The sequence below is a fragment of the Pristiophorus japonicus genome, chromosome 15 (genome assembly GCF_044704955.1).
Source record: "Pristiophorus japonicus isolate sPriJap1 chromosome 15, sPriJap1.hap1, whole genome shotgun sequence".
Classification (NCBI taxonomy): domain Eukaryota; kingdom Metazoa; phylum Chordata; class Chondrichthyes; family Pristiophoridae; genus Pristiophorus; species Pristiophorus japonicus.
The window spans coordinates 158,964,194-158,981,255 of NC_091991.1; positions in this window are offsets into that span (position 1 = coordinate 158,964,194).

The following is a 17,062-nucleotide window of genomic DNA, read 5'->3' on the forward strand; positions in this document are numbered from 1 at the left end:
GAGCTGGTAGTGGCACCAAGAGGAGAGAGGGACCTGTTGCAGGGCATTAACCACCAGATTCAGGTGCTGAGAAATATCAAAGTGCTTAAAATGAATCAGAATGTATTGTTTTTTTTATGCAAAAATTAAAAACTGTCTCAGGGGCTGTGACCCTTGACCCTTGACCCTTTTAGAAATGTAAAATCAATGTTGTGGCCATTCGGATTTTCCCTTCAGGCTTTTCTTCCAATGCGAGTGAAGGAATATTGTGTAAACCTACTGCTTAAGTTACAAATCTTGTGTAACTACTTGTTTTCATATGTCAGGGCTGATGATGAGTTGTCAGCTTTTAGAGCCTGTGTCAGCTTCTTTTGAAGCTGTTAGTCAGTGATTGGTCATTCTCTGGATTGGCATGTATGTAATTCACTATTCTGTTCCCTTTGATTGATATTTCACAGTGATTTGACATGTTAAGCACTAAGTTGACTAACATGCCTAGCTCTCATTCAGCCTCACCTTTACTATTTATACGCCAATGACATAGTATGTATGGCTTCCACTTTTCCCCAATGTATAGAATTTCACACGTACATATCTGTGTTAAATTTCATCTGCCACTGTTCCACACATTTACAGATTTCACTTAAGGGGATTCTAGATAAACACATGAGGGAGAGAGGAATAGAAGGTTATGCTGATAGAGTTAGATGAAGAGGGATGGGTGGAGGCTCAAGCAGAACATAAATGCCCACATAGACCGAATGGGCCGAATGGCCTGTTTCTATGCTGCAGACTCGATCTAACTCAATGTTTACTAATTGATGATGATGAAGGCCACAATTTCACAGTGACTAAATAGGGTAAATCTTCCTGATTGGGGAAGACCGGGGAATAGTGAGCCCATCATGCTTCATGCCCATCAATTTGATTGGCGGCAGGACATTTTCAACTGTCCATGGTTCATCTTATTAATATTAGAACCATAAAATTTATAGTCAGAAGAATGCCATTTAGCCTACCGGGGATGTGTCAATACCAGCTCTTTAATTGGAGGTCTCTATTCTAATCCCATTTCCTTGCCCTTTTGGGGTATTTATTTATATTTTTCTTTTTCAAATACTTTTCAATTTCCTTTTAAATGATGTTATATTCTCTGGCCCTGATTTTCTGTGATTGCCCCAGTCTTCCACCAGTTATGGCAGGGGATCAGGAGAGGTATGGAAATTCATGCCTCAAGCCACTTATGGTAAAACATTCGAGCCTTGACAATCTGTTAGGGGGTCTATCATGTGGGCATTCATTGACCAGAATGACACAGATTTTGCAGCAAGTCTGGTGTTACTTATTACTAAACACATCTAATTGCACTTTAATCAACCTTTGGTTGAGAACTTGAGTCTTTCCAGTGCCTACCTCTTACATATAAAGTACTATAAAACAAGTTATGTTTTTAAAAGCTGCATGTGGCAAATATTAGCATGTTATGCTGATACAGTTAGATGAGGAAAGACGGGAGGAGGCTTGAGTGGAGCATAAACGCCGGCATGGACTGGTTGGGCCAAATGGCCAGTTTCTGTGTCATATATCCTATGTAATCTTGTGTAATAACACTGGCAGTGGATCTGTGGGACCCACAGGGAAATGGCGTAAATGACCATTTTCAGCCATTCCCACTGTTCCCCTGGGGTTTCTGTCAATCTCCTGCTGGAGTCACAGCAGGGAACAGGGGGGACCCCCCACGAAATTTCAGGGTCTCTGTGTTCCAATGACTCTCTGCGTAAAATATATCCTTCCAGCTTCCCCATTCATCTTTCTGTAATAACTCTGAGTCTACATTTCTTGTTAATGATTCACCAACCAGCGAAATCAATCTATCGCTAGTTACAATGTCAAAACTTTAATTATTTGGAAAACTTCTCTTAAATACTAACTTAACATTTTCTGTTAAGCCAGTAAGTCCCAATGTGTATAATGGCCATGTTGGAAGCTGATGACTTTGTAGGTCCTGCGATCTTTCAGCTTAAAGGGACGGGGTTTTGTGGAAGTGCAATGAATAGATGGGACCAGTTGAAGGAGGAGCACAGAGAGCCCAGTGTTCTCAGGTGACATCATTGAGGTTCTGTTGGGCAATGTGAGTTTCAGGAGGCTAGCTATCTTTGCCACCCAAAGCCAAAGGCCCCATTTGCACGTAAGTGTGGCATCCTATGTCAATATGCACAGTACCTCCCAAAGGACATAGCTTCAAGTCTTGAACAAATTCAGAGAGCGGGGAACTCCTTTAGTCATACTGATGAGGGTGTATAAAGCACAAGTTTGTAACAGAGGCTGTGGTGGCAGCAGAGGAGAAGCATGCACTTGCTGTTGAAGGATCGGGTTCTCTCCTACATCAGCTGAGGAGCCAATAGATAGATGAAAGAAAGAGAGAGAGAAAGAGAGAGAGTAAGAAAGAGAGAAAGAAAGAGAAAGAACTTGCATTTATTTGCCTTTCATGACCTCAGGATGCCCCAAAGCACTTTCAACCAATGAAATACATTTGAAGTGCAGCCACTGTTGTAATGCAGGAAACAGGACCTGCTTTTCAAAGATTGATGCTTTCTGAGCACAGAAGCACGATACAGTCAATTGACACCGTGCTCATCAACCTGCAACAGCTGAAGGCCACTGTGCAGGAGTGCATATGTTAGATCTGTACAGAAATGTGGTCCGTATGGCGGTGGCAGTGACATTTGAAGTGCAGTGCCCGCAGACACAGTCCTTGGGCTTTACTATAGAATGTACTCCCTCTTCTGGTTTCCAGATGTTGGCAGATCAAGGTGTCAACTAATTATATATGCGGTCGAAATTGTGCAGGAGCAGGGAGTCCTCACAGCTGCAGATGCGGAAAAGCATGTAGCTAGGTCATGTAAAGATCCAACTCAAGGAGGTAGAGGTGTTGTCTCAGCTCCAAGAGATTACAAGTGACATGTAGCATGCAGCCACCTCTCTGTCTTCTGCCACTGGGAAATTACATAGAATTATATAGCACTTAGGGCACAGAAACAGGTTATTGAGCCCAAAAGATCTACGCTGGTGTTTATGCTCCACACAAGCTTCCTCCCATCTTTCTTCATCTCACCCTATCAACATATTCTCTATTCTTTTCTCTCTCATGTACTTGCATCTCTGCTATTCATCTCAACCATTCCATGTGGTATAGCAAGTTTCACATTCTCACCACTCTGAGTAAAGAATTCTTTTTGGATTTATTCATGACTATCTTGGGTTTATGACCCCAAGTTTTGAGCATCCCCACAAGTGGAAACACCTTCTCCATGTCTACCCTATCGAACCCCTTCATAAATTTAAAGACCTCTGTCAGGTCACCTTTCAGCCTTCTCTTTTCTAGAGAAAAGAACCCTAGCTTCTCCAGTCTTTCCTGATAGTTAAAACCACCATAAATGATATCAAAGGAGCAGCGTTTAAGAACATATGATCATAAGAAATAGGAGCAGGAGTAGGCCATTTAGCCCCTCAAGCCTGCTCCGCCATTCAATAAGATCATGGCTGATCTGATCTTGGCCTCAACTCCACTTTCCTGCCCGCTCCCCATAACCCTTGAATCCCCTGTAGTTCAAAAATATGAATATCCCCACCTTAAATATATTCAATCACCCAGCCTCCACAGCTCTCTGGGGTAGAGAATTCCAAAGATTCATGACCCTCTGAGAGAAGCACTTCCTCCTCATCTCTGTTTTAAATGGGCAATCCCTTATTCTGAAACTATTTTCCCTAGTTCTAGATTGCCCCACAAAGGGAAACATGCTCTCTGCATCTATCCTGTCAAGCCCCCTCAGAATCTTACATGTTTCAATAAGATCACCTCTCATTTTCTAAACTCCAATGAGTATAGGCCCAACCTGCTCAACTTTTCTTCATAACTCAACCCCTTCATCTCAGGAATCAACTTAGTGAACCTTCGCTGAACTGCCCCAAATGCATATATATCCTTCCTTAAATAAGGAGACCAAAACTGTACGCAGTAGTTCAGGTGCGGTCTCACCAATGCCATGAACAGTTGTAGCAAGACTTCCCTACTTATACACTCCATCCCCCTTGCAATAAAATCCAACATTCCATTTGCCTTCCTAATTACTTGCTTTACCTGCATGCTAACTTTTTGTGTTTCATGCTTTTTGTGTTTCATGTACAAGAATCCCCAGATCCCTCTGTACCACAGCGTTTTGTAGTTTCTCTCACATTTTCCCACATTGTACTCCATCTGCCAAATTTTTGCCTACTCACTTAAACTATCTATATCCCTTTGCAAATTATGTGTGTCTTCCTCGCAACTTGCTTTCCCACCTATCTTTATATCATCAGCAAATTTTAAATGCAACGGAACTGAGGCAATTGAATCCGAATCCCAGTGGAATCGCGTCTGTAGCATGTTGTGGCACTAATTGGAAAGGCTAGAAAGATGATCAATGTGGGACAAGGAAATGTCATGGTGGTGGTTTAGGAGGCCCCCTTCTGAGGTTGGAGTTTGAGGTGCAATGTTCGGGTAGTGTGGAGGGAGCGGGGTTCTGTATCTCATCAGATCCTATTTGTGTTGTGTTTTTCGAGGGTTATAATGCAAGTAATATTTTCAAAGCCTTTACAGATCATTATGATCTTCTATTTTGTGAAACTTGCATATTGAAATTGCATATTAATAATGTGATCATTGCCCATTCATCCATTTACATTATTGGAGACTGGGTACAAATTACAAAACTTTTCTTACAAATTTTTGTAATAATGATTAGTTCCTCCTCAGTCTCCAGACCAAAAGTGAAAAGCATACACTTTGGGAGGACAAATATGAAAAGACAGTATCCTATAAATGGCCCAATTTTGAAAAGTGTAGATGATCAGAGAGGCCTTGGTGTCCAGATACACAAATCCTTAAAGGTGGCGTGGCAAATTGATAAAAAAACATATGGGTTACTTGCGTTTATAAATAGTGGAATAGAATATAAAAGCAATTAGATCACTTATAAATCACTGGCTAGGCCTCAGCTGTAGTATTGTGGACAATTCTGGCACCACACTTTAGGAAAGATGCAAAGGCCTTAGAAAGGATACAGAGGAGATTTATCGGGGCATTATCAGGGATGACAGACTTCAATTATGAGAAGAGATTGGAAAAGTTAAGATTGTTCTCCTTGGGACAAAAAAGGTTAGGAGGTGACCTAATGCCGGTTTTCAAGATGATGAGAGGTTTTGATGGAGTAGATAGAAAATCTATTTCCTCTGGTGAGTGGGTCAATAACCAAAGGTCATAGATTAAAAATCATTGGTAAAAGATCTAGAGGGAGATGAGGAATTTTTTTCACAGAGTTGTCGGGATCTGGATTTGCTCGACGTGAAAAGGTGGTGGAAGCTGATTCCATGAATAATTTTAAAAGGAAGTTGGACAGGATGAGGAACTTACAGGGTTACGGACAATAAGCGGGGATCTAGAACTAAGCACGACTACTATTTCAAAGAGCCAGCACAGGCATGATGGGCTGAATAGCCTCTTTCTGTGCTGTAAGTTTCTATGATTCTATGAATATAGCTTGACAAAAAATACACTAAGTTTCGATCCCAGTCTTGAATGACCTTTGCATATGACGACTTCTTTCTAGGGTTTGTCTTGGCCTGTCCCAGATAGTTCTCATGGGAGAGAAGGAGGAGAAAATGTCTAGAGAAGTTATCTTAAACTTGAATAGAGCTTTGATTTGACCACACTTGGAATACAGTGCACAGTTCTGGTCTCCACATTATAAAATGGATATAGAGGCACTGACAAAGGTGCAACAAATATTTTCAAGCATGATAACAGAACTGAGATGTTATACACATCAGGAAAGATTGAACAGGCTGAGGATCCTTTCTCTAGAAAAGAGAAGGCCGAGAGGTGGCCTTGCAGAGGTCTCTAAGATAGTGCAAGGGTTTGATAGGGTAGATGTAGAGAAGATGTTTCCACTTTTGGGGGACACCAAAACTAGGGGCCATAAGTATAAGATAGTTGCTAATAAATCCAATAGAGAATTCAGGAGAAAATTCTTTACCCAGAGAGAGGTTAGAATGTGGAAATTGCTGCCACAGGAGTAGTTGAGGCAAAAAGCATAGATGCACTGAAGGGCCAGCAAGATAAACGCATGAGGAAAAAAGGAATAAAAGGTTATTCTGATAGCGTTAGATGAAGAGGGATGGGAGGAGGCTTGTGCGGAGCTTAACCACTGGCATGGACCTGTTGGGCTGAATTGTCAGTTTCTGTGCTGTATATTCTATGATATTCTACATCATGGAGTCCTTTGTTCAAATAAAACTCTTCACAAGTTGACCAACAGATTGCACATTTGGAGATGGTCATGTGCCCTGTTGACTAAAGATGGCAGTGAGGATGCTGAGGCCTACATTTCACAGAAAAAATATTATTGAGAGGGTGAGACAAAGTGCAAAAAAAAATGTAAATAAAAACCTTAGGCTTTATGCAAAATTTTGGGAAATTTTCTTCACACGGAGTAGGCTTTTGGTTCATTGGTCTGATATGGTTTTGATCCCAGCTCTCAGAGGTGAAAAGACACTGTACCATTCATTCTCCTGGAAACTGATTGTCTGACATTATGGTGAATGTGTCTGTTAGAACTCAAACGTCACTGATTTGTTAAAACTAAATTCCAATTGTCAAATTTGCTTATTAGAACGTGGCAACAGATTCAAATCTTCATAAAATCTGGATCAAACAGTACAGTTTTTGATTATAAGTACCATTATGTATGTTGAACAAAACAGAGATCCTTCTGACTTTCAATGGCCAAGCTTGAATCATTCTGGAAGCTTAGGAGTAGTTGATCCATTATTGAAACAGTGGGCTGATATACATGTGATTGCTGCATTGTTAGCTTTAACCGAACTGACACTGAACATCTGTTCAGTATAAAGTGATCAGTCGGGGCTGATTCACTGGATAATTAGAGCTATGCTTCCTGATATTCTTGCTCTTGGTGAAGCTTCAGGTTGTGAGAAAACAGCAGAAACTGTCATCCTCTATCAGCCATGTGCTTTGATATTGTTCATAGCCACCAGGGCGAGTTTTGCAGTTCATCAGCATACAACTAAAGAAAGAATATTAGAAGTACTAAAAGTCATCAGTATCAAAACTCTGTGGTACAAGAAACTGATTGTGACAGTAATTTAGTTAAGCAGCATTAATTGAGGGACGATGCATCAAGAGTAAAGACTAGTGAAAGCTAGAGTCTGGTCTATTTTTTTATTTCTGAGGAGCAAAAAAATGCACAAAAATGAGGTACAATATAACAAGTTGTACAAGGAACATTAAAAATCTTCGCCAAGAATCAGCTTTTAATTTAATTATTTTCTCCCTTAACTGTGCTTGTTTTATCTTCCTTCTTTCATCAAAATGCCTTGATTCACCTTTAGTAATCGCCACTGCATCCTTCTCAGGTGTAAAACAAACCGGCCTGCTGATGGTCTTGCAGGCCGGGACCGGGCCGATTTCTGGGCCGGGCCACCACATGCCGCTCCTTCTAATGGTTCCGGCCTGCTGATGGTCTTGCAGTCTGGGACCACCCCAATTTCCGGATCGCTTAGAGGGAGCAGCTTATGGCAGTATGCCACTGAAGGGAGCAGCGCGTGCTGCTGCAGAGGGTGATGGCTGACTGCAGTGCGGGCAGGTACAGCAGGAACGGCGAGGTCGGGGCAAAGGGGCGGCAAGAGTTCATAGAGGGATGTGATCGGGGCCCAGGAGAGTCGAAAGTTGGGGGCCCAGAAGAGGCGCGGGCCCAGGGGCAGCGCGGGCCAGCCCACACTGCGATATGTGTGCGCACTAGGTTCATGCAGCGGAGCTGGTCTCCAGTTGTTTTGGGTAATCCTTGCCACTGGACCAAGGCCTAGCTCTGTCAAGCCCGTGAGGTGGTTGGTGTGCAATGGTCATCACATGTTAAAAAAATCCACGCACAGGCATCTTCCACCCTTCAAGATTTAGTTCGGGATCTGGAATATTAGGTCCTTCATTGAAACACCTGCGAACTCATCCCTTTTCGGCGTGGAAGCAATTCATCCTCATTTCGAGGGACTGCCTATGATGATGATGATGATGAATACAACCCGTGTTGAGCGGCCCAGGTGACAGCAGACGTGCTTAATGCAGGGTCAAAGGGAATTCGTGAGATCTTTTTTCACAGCAACAAATGTCAAATTTCAGTGTGATTGTGGAGATTGAGGCATGCGAGACATGCCTTGTGCTGAACACTGGGAATTGGATGGGAGTAGATAACATGAATGCTTATGGTCAGCCTGGGCTCAGTACTAGTGCACCTGAGTTAGATGATTGTGGGTTGTAAGCCTCAGTCCAAAGATTTAAATACATAATCTAGGCTGCACAGTTGGAGGTGCCATCTTTCAGGTGAGATGCCCTCTGTGCCCTCTTAGGTGGATGTAAAAGATCCTGTGGTGCTATTTGAAGAAGAGTGTAATGTAGCCAAGTTGCTGATGATACAAAGATGGGTGGGAAAGCAAGTTGTGAGGAAGACACAAAGAATCTGCAAAGGGACATAGACAGGCTAAGTGAATGGGCAAACATTTGGCAGATCGAGTGTAAGGTGGGAAAGTATGAGGTTATCCACTTTAGCAGGAAAAATAAAAAAGCAAATTATTATTTAAAATGCTGCAGTAGAGAGGGATTTGGAGGTCCTTGTGCATAACACACAACAGGTTAGTATGCAGGTACAGCAAATAATCAGGAAGGCAAATGGAATGTTGGCCTTTATTGCAAGGGGGATGGAGTATAAAAGCAGTGAAGTCCTGCTAGAGTACTGTGTACAGTTTTGGTCTCCTTGTTTAAGGAGGGATATACTTACATTGGAGGCAGTTCAGATAAGGTTCACGAGGTTGATTCCTGAGATGAAGGGGTTGACTTATGTATAAAGGTTAAGCAGGTTGGGCCTATACATATTGGAGTTTAGAAGAATGAGAGGTGATCCTATTGAGACTTATAAGATACTGAGGGGGCTCGACAAGGTAGATGCAGAGAGGATGTTTGCACTCGTGGAGGAATCTAGAACTAGGGGACATAGTTTAAGAATAAAGGGTCGTATATTTAGAACTGAGATGAGGAGAAATTCGTAAATCTGTGGAATTCTCTGCCCCAGAGGGCTGTGGAGGCTGGGTCATTGAATATATTTAAGGTGGAGATAGACAGATTTTTGAACGATAAAGGAGTGAAGGATTATGGGGAGTGGGCAGGAAGTGGAGCTGAGCCCAGGATCAGATCAGCCATGATCTTATTAAATGGCAGAGCAGGCTCGAGGGACCGATGGTTTGCTCCTGCTCCTATTCCTTATTTTCTTATGTAAGAGCAGGGCAGTTCTTCTGCTGTCCTGGCTAACATTTATTCCTCAACCAACATCACTAAACATATCTCATTTCTCTTGTGGTACCTTGCTGTGCGCAAATAGGCTAACTTTGTAACATAGAAACACAGGGCCCAAGTTTCGGGCCGCGCCGCCGACCTGGACGCCCGTTTTTCGCGCCACAAAGTGCGCCTAAAAAAAACTTCCAGATTCTCCACCTCCCTGCAGGTCCTCTGGCCCTCGGCGCAGCACGAGCTGTAGGGGGCAGAGCTAGGTCCTTGCGCTGAAAACAGTGCCGGGACCTCTACACATGCGTGCTACAGTGGGCACGCATGTGCAGTAGCTCCAGGCGCCCAAAACTGTGTGGGAGGGGCCCGAAGCACGCAGTCCCTAGCCATGGCCGAATGGCCTCGCTGGGGCTGCGTGCATAAGGCTGCCTCCCACGCCCAGCTCCTGCTTTCTTCCGACCCGACTCAACTCCCGCTTCCTCCCCCCTCCCCCCGCCCCCGGACCGGACCCAACCCCGACACCGACCCGACTCCCGCTTTCCCCCGCCCCCAGACTGGACCGGACCCAACTTCCCGGACTGGACCCGACCCGCGCTCCCCCCCACCTGATCTGACCTCCCTCTCCCTCCCCCCGACCCGAACCGAACCGACCTCCCTCCCACCACCTTCCGACCCAACCCGCGCTCCCGACCCCCCCCACCCCACCCTCCCCCCCCCCCCCGGACCGGATCCAACCCAACCTGACCTCCCTCCACCCACCCCCGACACAAACCGACCCGCGTTCCCTCCCTCCCCCCCCTACCCGAACCAACCCGACCTCAATCCTCCCCCCCCCCCCGACCCGACCCGTGCTCCCGACCGCCCCCCCCCCCCCCCCGGACCTAACCCGACCCGACCCGCGCTCCCGACCCCGACCCCCAACGCCACCTACCTGTAAATCTGGTGCTGGGGACAGGCCCTGCCTGAAGGCTTGGGCTTGGGCCTGGCCCGTTCAGCCTTCCCCCCCCTTCTCCTTCCCCCCCCTTTTCCTTTCCCCCCCTTCTCCTTCCCCCTTCTCCTTTCCCCCCTCCTTCCCCCGCCTCCTTTTCCACTTCTCCTCTCCCCCTTCTCCTCTCCCCCTTTCCCCTTCTCCTCTCCCCCCTCCCCTTCCCCTCTCCCCCCATTTCCCCTTCCCCTCTCCCCCCCTTTCCCCTTCCCCTCTCCCCCCCTTTCCCCTTCCCCTCTCCCCCCCTTTCCCCTTCCCCTCTCCCCCTTCTCCTCCCCCTCTCCTCCCCTTCCCCTTCTCCTCCCCCCCTTCTCACTCCCCCTCCCCCTTCTCCCCCTTCTCCCCCATCCCTCCCCCTCTGCCTCCCTCCCTCCCCTCCCCCTTCCCCCCCTCTCTCTCCCTACCCCTGCTCCCCCCCCTCTCCCTACCCCTGCTCCCCCCCTCTCCTCTCCCCCCCTCCCCTCGCTGTCAGAAACACAGACACTGACAGACAGAGAGTGAGAGACACACACAGACAGACAGACAGACACTGACAGAGACATACTGGGGGCATCCCAGCACGCTGTTGGAGGGCTCCCGGTGCTACAGTCGGCAAGTAGAAAATGTTTTGTTTTATTGATTTAAAAAAAAAAATTATTTCTTATAAATTTTTTTTGATTGATTTATTGGTTGATTTATTGATGTTTTTATCATTTATTATTGATGATGGCTCTTTATTTGTAAAATTGAAGTGTTTAATGTTTGTAAACTTCCCTTTAAACACCTCCCCCCCCATTCCCTACGCCTGATTTGTAACCGATGCCTGATTTTCTAAAGTGTAGACAAGGTTTTTTCGAGCGTACAAAAATCTTCACTTACTCCATTCTAAGTTAATTTGGAGTAAGTTTTCACTGCCGAAACTTTTAAAACAGGCGTAAGTGGCCGGACTCGCCCCTTTTGAAAAAGAAATTCTGTTCCAAAGTGAAACTGTTCTAACTGACTAGAACTGGAGCAAACTAAATGCCGAGAATTTGAATTTCTAAGATACTCCGTTCTACACCAGTTGCTCCAAAAAATCAGGAGCAACTGAGGCCGAAACTTGGGCCCATAGAAATATAGAAAATAGTTGCAGGAGTAGACCATTCGGCCCTTCGAGCCTGCACCGCCATTCAATGAGTTCATGGCTGAACATGCAACTTCAGTACCCCATTCCTGCTTTCTCGCCATACCCCTTGATCCCCCGAGTAGTAAGGACTACATCTAACTCCTTTTTGAATATAATTAGTGAATTGTCCTCAACAACTTTCTGTGGTAGAGAATTCCACAGGTTCACCACTCTCTGGGTGAAGAAGTTTCTCCTTATCTCGGTCCTAAATGGCTTACCCCTTATCCTTAGACTGTGACCCCTGGTTCTGGACTTCCCCAACATTGGGAACATTCTTCCTGCATCTAACCTGTCTAAACCGTCAGAATTTTAAACGTTTCTATGAGGTCCCCTCTCATTCTTCTGAACTCCAGTGAATACAAGCCCAGTTGATCCAGTCTTTCTTGATATGTCAGTCCCGCCATCCCGGGAATCAGTCTGGTGAACCTTCGCTGCACTCCCTCAATAGCAGGAATGTCCTTCCTCAAGTTAGGAGACCAAAACTGTGCACAATACTCCAGCTGTGGCCTCACCAAGGCCCTGTATAACTGTAGCAATACCTCCCTGCCCCTGTATTCAAATCCCCTCGCTATGAAGGCCAACATGCCATTTGCTTTCTTAACTGCCTGCTGTACCTGCATGCCAACCTTCAATGACTGATGTACCATGACACCCAGGTCTCGTTGCACCTCCCCTTTTCCTAATCTGTCACCATTCAGATAATAGTCTGTCTCTCTGTTTTTACCACCAAAGTGGATAACCTCACATTTATCCACATTATACTTCATCTGCCATGCATTTGCCCACTCACCTAACCTATCCAAGTTACTCTGCAGCCTCATAGCATCCTCCTCACAGCTCACACTGCCACCCAACTTAGTGTCATCACTGCCTGCCATTCTGAAAAGTACCCATTTACTCCTACTCTTTGCTTCCTGTCTGCCAACCAGTTCTCAATTCACATCAGCACACTACCCCCAATCCCATGTGCTTTACCTTTGCACGTTAATCTCTTGTATGAGACCTTGTTGAAAGCCTTCTGAAAGTCCAAATACACCACTTCAACTGGTTATCCCTTGCATTGCAGAAAACGTTGTAACAGTGACTACACTTCACTGGCTATGTAGTACATTGGGGCTGAAAGGTGCTTTATAAATGCAAGTTCTTTTTTTTCATGTTTTCATCTTTATCTGACTGTAATTGGGGTAGAAGCCAAAGCAGATTGAGGTGATTTGATAGATTATTTAACTTTGCAAGGATGTTCTTGTCGATGTTCTTCATGTATATATAGCAGATGGTTTTATTTAGTTTTGGGAGCATATAGAAAATAGAAGTTTTGTAATCAAAATATAGAGTATAATCTCAAAATAAGATAACAAATATAACTAATAATTGTACCTGTTAAATCTGACCTTAACAAGATCCTGGGAAGATGCTAGACAGTTTTGCATTAACTACTCTTTCCTCTAAGTGCACATGGCCAGGTTTTCTAATAGTCATCAATAGGTTAAATGGGGATTGAAAAAAAGAATGAACTCTCCACGAGCTAAATCAAGTCCTTCGCTGCTTATTTGTGTTGTGGGATGCATTTCAACAGAACCTGTGTACAAATACAATAGAATTGGAGCTAAATATTTAATGCTACGTTGATGAACACCTTTGTAAAGACCTTGGGCCTGAAATTCAGCCACCTTAGCGAGGCCGGTTCCATGGAAAAACTGGTGTCTGCCTCACTTCTGCCCACTTCCGTCTTGGGTCGTGCTGGACGCCATATTGTTAAGGGCAAAAAATGAGGCGTCGTTTACCTTCATCTGAAGCAGACGTTAGGCCATTAACATATTCAAATTAAGGGCCTAAAGCCCGCTTCTGCTACCTCTTACAAATCTGGCTTGTGTCTGAGGCAGCCAGCGCTAGCATCAGCGCTGACTGCCACCAGGAAAACAAACGCTAATCAGCGCTGAATTAATAAAAGGTAAATGCTTATCATTATCATCTCCGACCTCACTCCTAGCCCCGACTTCCAGGTTGCCCCGCCCTGCAACCAACCCGATGCTGGCTCGACCTCCCCCCCCCGATCCTGGCCTTGACCTTCCCCTGATGCTGGCCCAGACCTCCCCCATCCCCCGCCCCCGCCAATCCCGGCCCCGACCTCTAGGTCTTCCCCCAGTGTCTTTGCTAGGCGTTTAACCATTCAGCGTGCTTGATGCTGGGCTAAACGCCAGCATAATGTTAATCAGCAGGCAGCACCAAAATAATGGGACTGCTGGTGATCTTTTTACGGGTGCAAGTAAATCTCGCCCCATGATGGCACTGCCCGCTTTCAGGCCTTATCGAATTTCTGCGCCCTTATTTCAATTTTTTTTTAAATGAACCCTCGTACATTTTGATAAGAAGGGTTTAGAATTCTGCGAGAGACAGATTGAGATTACGTGCACTGATCAGACAGATACACAAAAATAAGGCCGAGAATGTGCCATCAGACCCACCGCATCCAGTCAACAGTGCAACCTCGAACACCTCACCCACACCTTAGCAATGGTATCTCTTGGAAAAGGCAAATGAACAGAGTTGAAAAACCTAGAATCAATTCAGGAAAAACACTGGAAAATTCCTCCAACTTCCTCAGACAATCGAGACAGCTTGAGGAGACCACAGTTGCTCATGACTTTTCAGTCAGAACTAACGAGCAACTTAACTCCGCAACTGCAAATGTTGCCTACTCTCAGGAACTTATTAGGTTTCCTTTTAAAGACTGCAGTGACTCTGGGAGTGAAGTTCAGGCTCTCAGAAAGACCCGTTACCGTCCGTTTGCGGCGGCCATGCGTCGGAATCCCGTGGCCGCCGCTTTGGGGTCAACTGGCCGACCCGAGCCAAATTCAGGTCGGGGATTTTTTGGCCTGGACCCGATACTGCCCAATTCTGATGACTGCCGCAAATGTGTCATCAGAATGCGCACTGCCGTTTCCCTTTACCTTCAAAATGCACCGACCGAAATATAGGTCGAAAAAGCCGTAGCCCCGCCGCGCGGTGCCCCCGACAGCTTTCTCTGTTGATGCACCGTCTTCTGACTGTGTTTGGCCCGGCAGCGCGGTGGCCCTTCAAGGGGAAGGCCCACTACCGCGGCCGCCATGTTATTATTTTTGCCGGCCGACTTCTCGATCGGCCGGCAAGATAGTGCCCAGAGGTTCGGCCGGGCCGCCAATGGGCAGCCTGGCACCCACTCTTAGGTGCCACGCCGCTGGCCCAGCCGGAACCCTCCCTGGTGGCCCAGTGGCCGAAGATTTGAAATGACTGATTCTCTCCCCTTTAACGGAGGGGAGAGAGCGTGGTGATGTACACGTGCTGTGATGTCACCGCTACTCCACTGCTGATTGACAGCGGCGGAGTCCCGGTCCTGACCCAAATTCAGCCACTCAGCCTGCCTTTCTGTCAACCTCCCGCCCCCACTATGACCAATTTCCATTGGGACTTTGAAAAAATGTCAAAAGTCCTGAAAACCGATCATCCAACCGCATCATGGATCCCTGTGGTAAGAACATTTAAAAAAATCAGACGTGTGCCAGCTTTCTTGCGCTACTGAATTTCGGCCCCTTCGTATTTACAACATGTCTCGCTCCAGAGGGCCATGATCCTCTGAGAAAATAAATAGTTCCTGGCATCCATCCTAACTTTTTTCCTACAGATTTTATCGGCACAATCTTTAGTCCTATGATGCCTATCCATTTTAAATAATCCATTTCCAACCAGACTGTGTCGAATCCCTTTATCATTTTAAAAACTTCAATGATATCTCCTTTAAACAGTTCTCCAAAGTAAATAAACTCTTCGAAACAGCGCACCCATAGTTAGGATGAAAAAACCTCCCGGGAAAAACCTGTGTTGCAGCCCTTGGAACCAGCAGTAGGTATGAAGACCTGCAAAAAAGGAAAATTAAAGCATTTATTTTTTTTATTCTTTTGCAGCGATTCGATAGTTAAGTGTCTTGTGAATGTTTTGCGATTTTTAAAATTTTTTTGTTTTCTGCAATTTTTGGGGGGAGGGTATTTTCCCCCCTCCCTAGGTCACTTTTAGAGTGTTAGCAAGTCTTCCTCGATTTCGAGGGACTGCCGATGATGATGATGATGATGAGGAGGCCCAGCTCGCAGCGGTAGCGGCCTCGGAGAAAAGTTGCAGAAAATTCGCTGCTTGCGCCACGAATCCTTGTGCAACGCCGATCTTTACCCCTGGGCACATTTTCTCCCCGAATTTTAGGCCTTGTAGCGGAGTGATAGCGGTATTTTTGGCAGAAAAATACCGCTATCACCAAAAACCGAATTTCTAGCCCTTGGAATCTATCCTCAAACCTGGGTGGGTGTAGTGTTCGTTGTTGTCACTCATCAGCGTAGCGCTGATGATGTCATCATGGTCTCCCTTTCACTTAAAGGGGAGTGCCTGCACGATTCTTTAAGTTCGGTCCACTGGGCGACCAGGGAGGGTTTTGGCCGGGCCAGCCACCTGGCAAACAAGAGGGAGTGCCAGGCTGCCTGTTGGCGGCCCGGCTGAACTCGGGAGCATAGTTGTTGGCCCAACACTGCAGTCGGCCGACAAAAAAAAACATGGCAGCAGTGGCATTAGGTCCTCCCCTTTAATGGGAGCCAACACTCCGGAACTCGAGTCAGGTGACCTGTTCCCTCTTTTATGTACACAGCACCGGCTGCAGTGCCACAGTAGTCCACAGGTGGAGCTATATATATTGCAGCGCACTGCCATTTTAGAAGGACTGCAAAGACAGTGCACCGGCAGAAAAAGCTGCTGTTGGCACCGAGAAGCGGGAGCAAGATTTTCTGGGTGGAATTTCACCATTGGGGGGAAACATCGGCGGTGCATGCTCTGATGATGCACTTAGGATGGATCGGCAGCAGCGGAAAGGTGGGGGGGGGGGGAGGGGTGAGCGGGTCGCTGCCGGGATACCGCAGGATTGGAATTTTCAAAACGGCAGCCATTACACAAAAAATCGGCGGCCATTGCACTCCACAGATTTCCAGTGGTAACAGGCCTTAAGGGAAGGGGAAATTTCGGCCCCTAAGTGTTTCTGCTATAATGAGCAAAAAATTTAGAGACTGCAGGCTGAAGTCCAGAGCTCAATCCATCACACTACTAAATCTTAGGGTTTCAGGAAAAGTACAGATAAAGGTGGTCTTCTAAGACTAGTCAAACTGTCATGCCAAGAAACCCAACTGGCCGAGGAAGTATAATGTAGGATGCAAAGTTTGATAGGTATTCCGCAGCTTTGTATCATTTACTTTTGGGAGGTGGGGAGCAATATTACAGATCCTTTCTTCAGAAGTTGGGATGTGCTGAGTAGCGTCTATTGTGATGGCTATAGTTGGGCCAAACACAGATATTTATAGATGCCCCAACATGACCCATCTCTTCTCATTTTGAGGTTCCAACTCAAATCAGAATTCAGATCTACTAATTACATTATTTCTTGTTTTTCTCAATCCTTCATCCTGTTTTCCTAGACATCAGACTTAAAATTCATGGCACTGATTTCTGCTTGATATTGGATGCATCCATTACAAAGAAATATTTTCATAATTGCATC